Source organism: Bos indicus x Bos taurus, chromosome X (genome assembly GCF_003369695.1).
Source record: "Bos indicus x Bos taurus breed Angus x Brahman F1 hybrid chromosome X, Bos_hybrid_MaternalHap_v2.0, whole genome shotgun sequence".
Classification (NCBI taxonomy): domain Eukaryota; kingdom Metazoa; phylum Chordata; class Mammalia; order Artiodactyla; family Bovidae; genus Bos; species Bos indicus x Bos taurus.
Window position 1 is genome coordinate 71,235,071 of NC_040105.1, and position 12,096 is coordinate 71,247,166.

The 12,096-nt window shown below is 36.5% G+C and overlaps 1 protein-coding gene across 6 annotated transcripts in view; it reads left to right on the forward strand.

Moving 5' to 3' along the window:
* GPR174 (G protein-coupled receptor 174) overlaps positions 1-12,096 on the forward strand; it is a 39,625-nt gene that overhangs the window by 17,978 nt on the left and 9,551 nt on the right. The window contains exon 1 of one of the 6 annotated variants that reach the window (XM_027533982.1): positions 4,806-5,974. The exons of the other annotated variants lie outside the window; for them this stretch is intronic. The gene's annotated coding sequence lies outside the window, so the exon portion shown is untranslated. Of the gene's footprint in view, positions 1-4,805; positions 5,975-12,096 lie in introns of those variants that run through there. 6 annotated transcript variants of the gene reach the window in all.

Sequence of the window (12,096 nt, forward strand, 5' to 3'; positions counted from 1 at the left end):
ATATTTGGCAAAACCAATGCAATAGTGTAAAGTTTAAAAGTAAAGAAAAAAAAAAAAAAAAAAAAAACAGAAGATCCTGAATAGCCAAAATAACCTTGAGAAAGAAGAAAACTGGTGGCATCATGCTAACTGATTTCAAACTGTACTACAAATTTATAGTGATTCAAACTGTATGGTACTGGTGTAAAAACAGCCACACAGATCAATGAAACAGAACTGAGAGCTAAGATATAAGCTCACACATATGGACAATTAATTCACAACAAATGAGCAAAACAGTGGAGAAATGACAGTCTCTTCAATAAATGGTGGTAGGAAAATTGGACTTTCACATGCAAACAAATGAAACCAGCTTACACAACATACAAAATTAACCCTAAATGAATTAAAAATTTGAATATAAGATCTAAAATCATCAAATTCCTAGAAGAAAACATAGGTGGTAATCTCATTGACATCAGTCTTAGCAATGATTTTGTTGATCTGACACCAAAAGGCAAAGGAAACAAAAGCAAAAGTAAACAAATGGAACTACATCAAGCTTACAAGCTCCTGTACAGCTAAGGAAACCATTCTCAAAACAAAAAAGTAGCCTACTATATGGGGGAATATATTCTCAAACAGTATATCTGATAAGGGGTTAATATCCAAAATATTTTGCTGACAAAGATCGATATAGTTAAAGCTATGATTTTCCCACTGTCATGTATGGATGTGAGAGTTGGACCATAAAGAAGGCTGATCACTGAAGAGCTGATGCTTTCGAACTCTGGTGTTGGAGAAGACTCTTGAAAGCCACTTGGATAGCAAAGAGATCAAACCAGCCAACCCTAAAGGAAATCAGTCCTGAATATTCATTGGAAGGACTGAGGCTGAAGCTGAAGCTCCAATACTTTGGCCACATGATGCAAAGAACTGACTCATTGGAAAAGACTCTGATACTGGGAAAGATTAAAGGTAGGAGGAGAAGGGGATCACAGAGGTTGAGATGGTTGGATGGTATCACCAGTTTGATGGAAATGAGTTTGATCAAGCTCTGGGAGTTGGTGATGACAGGGAAGCCTGGTGTGCTGCAGTCCATGGGGTTGCAAAGAGTCGGACATGACTGAGTGACTGAACTGAACTAAATCCAAAAGATATGGGCTTCCTAGGTGGCCCTAGTGGTAAAGAACTTGCCTGCCAATAGAAAAGACATAAGAGATGTGGGTTCAATCCCTCGGTCACAAAGATCCCCTGGAGGAGGACATGGCAACCCACTCCAGTGTTCTTGACTGGAGAAGTCCACGGACAGAGGAGCTTGGTGGGCTACAGTCCGTAGGGTCACAAAGAGTTGGACATGACTGAAGTGGCTTTGTACGCATGCTCCTATGGTCTATGTTCAATTCCTGTACCTTGTAGATACAGCAAACATTAATGGTTATAAGAAGGGAAGGAGGTTGGGGGAGTGGTTGAAATGGATGAAGAAGGTCAACTTTGTTGTGAAGGACGGTAACTAGACTTGTAGTGGTGAACATTTTGGAGTTATCCAAATGTTTGATTATAATGTCATATACCTGAAACTTACATAATAAAAAATCATGTGCAAAATGACTACACAGATCACTTAAACATGGATAAAAAAAAAAAGCCCCTAAATATGGTCGCTTTGGGTTATATTCCTAACCATGAGGTCAGTGTTTTAATAAATAATACAATACTTTGTAGTGAACATATCATTTGTATGTTAATGTGTGCATGGCTAACAAGTATTTAGTGTATGGATTTATGGATATGTGAAAGCCAACCTGAAGCCACTCCATCCTTGCTTTCTTGTTGTACTTTCTCATAAAAGGCGGAAGAGCCTCTTCTCAAGATTACTTGAGACATTTCCCCTGAGGTGATGAGCATAACTGGAGAGCTCAGTAAGACAAAGAGAAAAATTTAGGCAACTGTCCAAAATGTATAATGTTTGTAACAATCATAAATCAGTGACTAGTGATAGGTTGAGTAGGTTACACCGCTACTGATATATTTCTATTGTCTTTTGTGAAATAAATATCTGTTGGCTCAATTAATGGACCATACTTCCATGGGAAGTATTACAAATGAAAGTGCTGCTTTAGCCTGAATTCCAATCATGATATAAAATTCAAATTAACTAAGGACAATTCAAATGCATTTTCATTTCTGAATAACCATAAAAGTCCATAAACAAGATATAACCTCAGGCTCAAGAGAGAAAAAGAGAAATACTCAACTACTACAATTAGCAAACAAACAAACAAAAAGCTAAATAAGACAAATAACAATAAATTCTTTGTATTAATAGGTATGTAGTTTGAAATTTGTATTAATAGGTATGCAACTTGTAATTTATGTAATTTGTTTAAATGATTTCCTCCTGGAGACATTAGCTAGCATTTGGTTTTTGGCCACACATTTATGAATATTTATAATTATTTTACACTGTGTAATGCTAAGAATTTGTTCATTTTATTTAATATATTTATATAGCACTTGGTGTAGAATCTTAGAAATATCAACTCCTCATACCCATAGAGAAAGGCATTGTTATCTCATTTTACAGATGAGGCAATTGAAATGTAGAAATCTTTGTGTTACTTGCCCAAATTCAAGAGCTAGTCAGTTGCAGAGCCTCAGTTTGGAAACACAAAGACTGGCTCCAGAGTCCATTTTATTGTCAACTACAAATGATGCCTCATTATTTGTAAAATATTTACATATTGTGCCATAATTATATATGCATGTACATGAAAACACGACTCAGCCTGTAAAGAATCTGCCTGCAATGCAGAAGATCCCAGTTCGATTCCTGGATTTGGAAGATCTTCTGGGGAAGGGATAGGCTATCCACTCCGTATTCTTGGGCTTCCTTGGTGGCTCAGATGGTAAAGAATCTGCCTGCAATGTGGGAGACATGGGTTCAATCCTAGGTTTGGAAGATCCCCTGGAGAAGGGAATGGATACTGACTCCAATATTCTGGCCTGGAGAATTCCATGGACAGAGGAGCCTGGCAGGCTACAGTCCATGGGGTCACTAAAAGTCTGAATGATATGACTAACACTAACATGAAAACATATATATATGGCATAGAATGCCAGAGCTATTTAAAATCCAGAAGTAAGGGAATTCTCTGGTGGTCCACTGGTTAGGATACTGTGCTTCCAATGCAACAGGCATGGGTTCAAGCCATTTTCAGGGAACTAAGATTCCAAAGCATGTGGTGCAGCCAAAAATAGTAATAATAATAATAAAATAAAATTCAGAACTAAAAGGACAACATACTAGTGCTAGAAGTGCTGTTAAACATTATTTGGCTTAACCTACATATTTCAAAGAAAAAAATGGAGGCCCAGATAAATTGACTTGCTCAAGGTCACACAGATATTCAATGGCAGAAGTGAAACAAGAACTGATGTTTTCTCACTCTCAATCTGATATTATTTTCATTTCACTAAGTTACCTTTGCTATTATTAATTTAAGGAAGTATATCATCATTTATATTTTTAATGAGTATCACCTTCAGATCTTCATTTTTCAAAGCTATATGCTTATAATCTTTGCGACCCCATGGACTGTAACCTACCAGGCTCCTCTGTCCATGGGATTTCCCAGGCAAGAGTGCTGGAGTGGATTGCCATTTCCTTCTCCAGGGGATCTTCCCAACCCAGGGATTGAACCCAGGTCTCCTGCATTGTAGACAGACACTTTACCATCTGAGCCACCAAGGAAGTCCTAATAGTGATGTCGTGTTTCACCAAATAGTCTTATAACTTATTCTTTGAAATTATCTTTGAGACTGAGTTGAGCTAATTAAGAAAACTGAGTCTTAATACACTGTGATCATATCTTGTTTTTGGCCAAAAAAGGCATTTTTAACTTGATCCTTAAACTTCATTCTTCAGACTTATTTCTGAATAACTTTTAACTGTTTCCAAAATTCAACTACCATTAAAAGACAAAGACTTTTCACCACAGGATTATTCTAAAGTATGTGGGGCAAACTCTGAGTGTAATTCTAAAGGAGAGTTCCAAAATGTTCCTGAGCAATAGGAATGTAATTGGAATAAGCATATAACTTTTCAAAGTGACAGCCTAGGAAAGACAAATTCAATTGGTTGCTTGCTTACTGATAAATTTGTTTGTTTGTTTTGAAACATATTGTTCCATCTATTTAAGCATTTTAATTTCTCGGCAACATCTTATAAATATTAGTGTACAGCTTTTTCACATCACTTGCCAGATATATTTCTAAGTATTTCATAATTTGATGGTATTATAAACATTATTTTCTAAGTTTCAGTGTCCAACTGTTCATTAATAGTACATAAATATAAACGGATATCTCTTTATTGACATGTTTTCTGGAAACCTTGCTTTATTCATTTTTTTAACTGGCAGTTTTTTTTACTGTATTTTTAAATAGACAATCATGTCATTTAAAAACAAAGATTATCTTGATTCTTCCATTCTAGTCTGAATGCATTATTTTCTTTTATCTTGCCTGGTTGCATTCGCAAGTTGTACAATGTTGTATAGAAGGAAAGAGAGCAGACATTATTTACTTACTCTCAATCTTAGGAGGAAAGAATTCAGTCTTTCACCATTAAATAAAATTTTAGCTGTAGGATGTTCCTAGATGTCCTTTATTTTTTATTTTTATTGAAGTATAATTGGTTTACAATGCTGTGTTAGTTTCTGGTGTAAAGCAAAATGACTATGTGTGTGTGTGTGTGTGTGTTTTCAAGTTATTTTCCATTATAGGTTATTATAAGATATTGAATATAGTTACACTTTGTTGTTTGTGATAACTTTATTTTTAAAATATATTACCACTGTAAGGAATCCAAAGTCTTAAATGTTAAAAGCATGCATGTGCTGCATTGTGTTTCTTGGGTTACTTTTCCCAGATAAATAAGTTCAAATGGAGAATACCATTCATGCTCCCAGGCAAAGGAAATTTACTAGAGATGAATATATTGGTGTGTGGTATGTAGGATATGTTGATAATACAGTTGAAGATGTTGTGAAAGTAATGAGAAAGTCAGATAGAACTAGAAATAAGAAAAAAACAAAATAACAATGTGACAGAGAAGGTCAGATGAAGTAAGTTGCAGTCTAAACAGGGGGCAGAGAAGAGAAATAGGACAGAGTGAAGAAGGGGATTAAAGAAAACTTTAAAGTTTAAATTTTGAGTTATTAATGATATCAATGATCTGCCCAGTACTGAGAAGGACAAGGAAAAAGAAGGGTCCCAGTTTTAGATAAATTTGCTATTTAGGATTGCTAGCCATTTCTTCCTCTTAGCTTATCTGTGAAGTCTTGTCAAAATAATCGATGGGCAGTTAGATAAGAGGCCAGTCATGGAACTAATGATGGAAGCACATTAACACTTGATGAATATCTTAAAATGAAAAGAATCATATTTCTCATATTTGCAGTTCTCTGTCACTGAAGTCAATCACTGAAACAAACAATTGTTAAAATGTTGCAAAGAAAACAGGAAGAAAATGAAATGATTAAATTTAAATGAATATCAAGAAGTGGTGAGCCACTTAGTTTTCAATCCAGTGATATAAAGAGTCATCTCAAACCAGCCAAGCACTGAAAATAACACCATTCACTGGAAATAATCCTTTTATTTACTGTCACCAGTTTTGGTTTAGAAGTACCTTCTCTCTTTAGCCTTCCATAAGACACATTTAAGGGAAAGATATAAGAAATAAATAAAGAGCAAGCTTCTGCCTAAATTGCTTCTAAACTCACTCTAGGCCAAATTAATTCCCTAGGCATATAGGTATCCAGAAATCCAGCTGTACTCTGATTAGATAATGACAGAAATGTAAGCAATTGCCTTATGTCAGAAATAAAAGTGAGCAAGCCAGCAGGTAAATGTAATAGGGAAAAATATAATCTTTTCTCAACTGCAGGTTTTAGGAACAAGTGCTTGTTCAACACAGTTTCAGTACTTGGTAAGTCCCCTGGGTATGATGGGGGAGGGAGTTGTCATTTCCTGCCAAAAGAAAGCAGCAGGTGGTGGTTTAAAAAAAAATAAAAATAGCACCACATTACCACAAAGAAGTATGCTCTTCCATTCTGGTGTGTGTGTGTGTGTGTGTGTGTGGTAGGAGGGTAATATTTTTTAAACTTGAGTTGATTTTATTTGCATTTCCTTTAATTGTAATACAATTCAGCTGTTTAAATGTATACTGAAAGTTGAGATTTTTTAAAAAGGCACTAAGTTTGTTTTGAGTTCTGTACTCTGCCTCAGGGCTTCCCTTGTGGCTCCATGGTAAAGATCTGCCTGCTAATGCAGGAGATACGCTTTCAATCCCTGGATCAGGAAGATCCCCTGGAAAAGGGAATGGCAATCCAACTCCAATACTCTTGCCTGGAAAATCCCATGGACAGAGGAGCCTGGCGGGCTACAATCCATAGGGTAGTAAAAGAGTCAGATGTGACTTAGTGACTACATAACAACAACAATTCTGCCTTAGTTCAGAGGTTGCAGGTAAATATGGTAACATTGTAGCTGAATTATTTTTTAAATGATAGGTGAGCATGGAAGATTAGCCGGGTCACTGTTGCCATGAAGGAGGGATTTTCTTTTTGATTGTTTTTGAAATTTCTTCAATTTGATCTCCAAACACTTATATGAATATATTTGATTGTTTTGAGGAAACTGTGGATGAAATCATAATCAGTTCAATGGTATGGCATCCAGAACAATTATTTTATCCACTGAGAGATGACTAAGAAGGAAGAACAAATTTTCCTGCTATTAAAAAATTCAGATGTGATCCTCAGTAAATAAAAAAAGGAAATTCTTTAAAAAGAGGTTTGGTAATCTTCAAATGCTTTGCAGTAGCCACTATCAATTATTAAAACAATAGCTGGAAATCACTAAATATGTTTTTAGATTTTATAATTTCAAGAGCCTTTAAGTGACATACTTCAAAAATTATACAAAACTGGATAATTGGAAAAAAAAAATATCCTACAGCCATGCAGGAGAATTTGTATTCAAATTTAGTAGGCATCTACTAAAGGTCTGCCAATGAGCATTTAGTACTGGTCTAAGTGTTGTGAGAGTTGGACCATAAAGAAATCTGAGTGCCAAAGAATTGGTGCTTTTGAACTGTGGTGTTGGAGAAGACTCTTGACAGTCCCTTGGACTGCAAGGAGATCAAAACCAGTCAATCCTAAAGGAAATCAGTCCTGAATATTCATTGGAAGGACTGATGCTGAAGCTGAAACGCCAATACTTTGGCCACCTTATGTGAAGAGTTGACTCATTTGAAAAGACCCTGATGCTAAGAAATATTGAAGGCAGGAGAAGGGGGCAACAGAGGATGAGATGGTTGGATGGCTTCACAGACTCGATGAACATGAGTTTGAGCAAGTTCCGGGAGTTGGTGATGACAGGGAAGATGCTGCAGTCCATGGGGTTGCAAAGAGTCAGACACGACTGAGTGACTGAACTGACTGAAGTGTTGTGACAGATATGTGGATGATTAGGACAGAGTTCCTGTTCACAAAAAGCTAACAATTTAGCAGTTATATAGACAACTAACTATACTATTAGTCAGGCCCCATCAGAAGGTTTGTATGCATGCTAAGTCGCTTCAGTCATGTCCAACTCTTTGTGACCCTATGGATTGTAGTCCACCAGGCTCCTCTGTCCATGGGATTCTCCAGGCAAGAATACTGGAGTAAGTTGCCATTTGCTACTCCAGGGGATCTTCCCAATCCAGAAATGGGGTCGAACTCGAGCCTCCTGTGTCTCCTGCACTGGCAGTAGTGTTCTTTACCACTAGTGCCACCTGGGAAGGAGAGCTAATTCCAATCTGAATGACTCAGAGTCTTGGAGGAAGAAATGAAATTATCAAAATTCTCTTTTCTATCAAGATTTTTTTTTTTCAAAGTGGGAAAATGAGGGTGGGGGACTGGACCTTAAAAACTTTCAGACTAAATTAAAAGAAAGAGAGAGAGAGACATTAAAAGGTACACAATATATTCAAGGTCAGCCTGGCATGGTGAAAGCCTAAGACATTTGGAAGAGTATAATAAGAGATCATGCTAAAGAGACAAAATAGAGCTTTGAATGTCAGATATTTTAAACCATCAGTGTGAATATTTGAAAGATTTTGCATAAGTTCATGATTTGCTTTATCCTGTATCTGATAAAGATATCTGTAGAAATATGTTCATCTAAAATAAGAAAGGTGTGCTATTTAACATAATAAAAAGGAAGTTGGGCTATTGCTTATGCTAAAATGTTGTAAACAGAGATAAAATATGAATGTTTGTTCCTCCTGAAATACTGCTAAGTGCTACTGATACTATGCTAGAAAGGTACAAAAAGTTTGCAGCTGCTGGTGGGTATTCTTTATTTGCTTACCTATTCATTTTACGTATGAACACTATGTTTTGAGTCAAGACAGAATAGAATCTAATCATCTTTCTGTAATAACATCTGCAAAAGACTTTGGAAGAAGGGATTTTCAGGGTTTCTTTTTTATGCTTTTCAACTACTACAGACTGCTAGAAAACAGTGAATGCTATAGATCTGCTTTTAAAGCCAAAGAATAAGATTAATGAAGGACATTGACTTGTTCTTCATTATATACCAATCTTACAAATATTTCCACTCACTGAAAAATTACCTTATTTACTAACAGAGCATTATGAAATGAAAACAAATATACAAAATTCCAATCAACTATTGGCCATGCATCAAGCTCCAGGGGCTGACATAATCCCAGGCTTAACTTCAGATGGAGTCTGTGATCCTTCTAGGACACCTCAGCCCTGTCTTAGAGAAAAGTAAAATGTCTGGATATTTGTGAATTCAGTACTTTAAAGACTGGTGTGGGATGAAAAGAGTGTCATATGAAAGGGTTCTATATTACCCAATTTTCACTATTTGTTTTCAATCAACATATATATGATGCCATCTCCAACATATATGACAACAGTTCTGGTGAGGACCTACAGAATAATCTGATGTTTGATATTTTGTACCTGAGGCATCCTTATTCCAGATTTGGGCTACAGTGACCTCCAGGTGAATATGTCATTACCTTGTTCTTAGATCATGAGTAGAGTAGATTTGACACAAGAGTCTATGAGTTTGGTCTGGGACTTGCCCCACTTAACACCCCCATACTCTTCCTTTTGGAGACAAAGCAAAGGAAACATATACCTACTCTACTAACATTTTATATTCATAATTATTTTCTCAAATGTGGTGGCTTATAAAAAAAGAAGAATATGGGAAGAAGATGCATTAGCAGTTATGTGCCATCCTCTCTGCTTCCATCTAAAGCCAAGGGACATGTACCTGTCATAGCATTTCTGTCACTGTTAGAAAATTAGTCAAGGAATCCAATAATCTTCCTTTTCAGTGACACTTTAGTGTCAATAATTAGAAAGATATCTCTAAGAGCCAAGAGTTTCCAGAAGACTCAGTTTGTTGCTGCTGAAAGGAGAAGTGTAGGACCACAGTAATTGTTCCTGGTATATGGTCACTTCTTGGACAATATACATTATCTGCCATTTAAAATTCAAAATTAAGATTGCCCTTTGTCAGATTAATTGCCTTGTTCTTGGGATATCAAATGTTCTCTGGTAATTTTTCAGAGTAGTTACTGAAGTCTCTATGAGTACTTTTTAGGGCTTTTTACTGAGGGCTAACTAATTCCTTTTTGCCATTTGTACTTTAGTATTTAAAATTTAATTCTAAATAATTTTTCATAAGGATCCTTTATGAAGTTTCTGAAGACCCCAGTGTCTTCTGAGAAGCTTCCACATTTACTTTCCTTTTAATAAACAAAATACTATACACTTTGAATAATATAGTGTGGAGAAATGGCTCCAAATTACAAGTAAAACACAAGTAATGGTGGAAAGTTGAAATTACTAAGTACCAAGACCAGAAACATCAGATACACTGAGTAGAAAGGCAAAGGATGCAAAAGTTCTGAGGTCTATTACAACATGATCCAGAAATTCTGAGTTTGTATGAAGTAGTGACATTCCTCAAGAAAAGTTACTAGGTTTAAATTACAGGACTCTATCTTTAAAGGTGGGAGGCTGATATCCCAAGCCAAAACTCTCTGTATAAGGCAAAAGGCTTATCCTTAAGAAAAAGGAGTTTGGACTCCAGCCAACAAATGGGAAAGGGCTTTTTCTTTCTTCTTTCTTAAAGCAAGGAGTTTGGGCAATTCATGAATTTACATCACAGTAGGTAGTTACCTACATCTCAAAGCAAGGCCAACCCTGGACTGAGGTCCTGGAGACTGGTTTAATTTTCGACTTCATGCTTGCCCTTTTTACTAAAACTCATAAGGTTTGTTTCAGTTCAGTTCATTTCAGTCACTCAGTCATGTCAGACTCTTTGCGACCCGATGAATCGCAGCACGCCAGGCCTCCCTGTCCATCACAAACTCCCGGAGGTCACTCAGACTCACATCCATCGAGTCGGTGATGCCATCCAGCCATCTCATCCTCTGTTGTTCCCTTCTCCTCCTGTCCCCAACCCCTCCCAGCATCAGAGTCTTTTCCAATGAGTCAACTCTTCACCTGAGGTGGCCAAAGTACTGGAGTTTCAGCTTTAGCATCATTCCTTCCAAAGAAATCCCAGGGCTGATCTCCTTCAGAATGGACTGGTTTACTTATCCACTTTCACAGACTATTAATCATGTGAAGCACTGGATACTTTGTTTGGATACACTCTCAAACAGAAAATTGCAAGAAAGAGCTGCAAAAAAAAAAAAAAAAGGGGGGGTGGTGGACAGAAAGACTTGATTATCTTGGATCTTAGTTTATTTTTTGGAAGCTTATAATTTTACTTAAAAAAAAAAAACTTTCTTGCCCAAATGCTCATGTATGGCCTCAGACACAAGGTGAACATTCAAAAGAGCTGAGGAAAATCCCCACAGCCCTGTCAGCACTGAGAACAGGAAATACGTACAGTTTTCCCACCATAACAGCTTGTGATCTTCTCATCACTTCTATAAAACTGAAAATATTTTAAATGTAATGTGTAGAATTGAACTTTGTAAAATGGTTACTTGTATTTTAAATAGAAAGTTATATGCACTATGTTTGCCCAGGGATCATATTTTGAGAAGCTTTGTTTAAGAAAAAAGGAAAGACTAAACATAGACACCTATAAATCACGTGGATAAGAGCAAGACCCTAAGACATGAGAGCTGTCTAAGAAAAAACTAAGTTTTTTAATGAATGGCAGAAACAAGAAAGTGGATAGTGGCTAAACTAAGTTTTAATTATCAGTACAGATTTCAACACCTTCTGCAGTCCCCCAATCAAATATCAGTTGGTATGCCCTGGTCTCTAGGATGAGAAGTGATTGTGAACTAGGATATTTGAGAAAAAGCAACATGACTGGGCATTATCATTGGTGATGTGAAATTGAGTGATGACCTTCCCTCTTTCTCCAAATAATTAAAAGTGCACTACTCAGAGCAGAGGAACAAGATGCCCAATCTGCTGGAGAGGAACTGTGCTTCAGATCTGAAAAGAAACATTTAGACTTGGCTAAGTGAAACTTTCCAGTAAAATAATAACTGTAGATAGCTGCTTTGTCTGTCCACACAAAGATATTTCCTCCCTTCATGTATCTGGCCTATTGGGGAGTCATAGATGCCAGAGATAAGGGAAGTTGGGAACATGATTAGATATGGTATGTATACAGAATACCTCTTTCTAAAATAAAAATTCTGATGGAACATTCTCTCTAGAAGAATTAACCAGGTAAAGACTTTCTAAAAGTATTTGCTTACTGAACTGTATTCAGCTCTTAGACACAGTTGCTGGGCAGGTTTCCTGGAAATACTGTAAGCTATTTGACTCTGAAGATTTTCAAAAGTGAAAGTAGCAAGCACATTGCCTGGCAAATGATAAATGCTGAATAACTATTTGCTTAATAAATATTGGATGAACCCAATACATTCAAGACATAGTTCTAAGTGTTCCAGAGGATATAGAAGTACATAAGACTAAACCCCAGACTTCAAGAATTTTCTGGCCTTGTTGTGGTAGAGTGGGGTGAAAAGGGGCAGAGGCATAA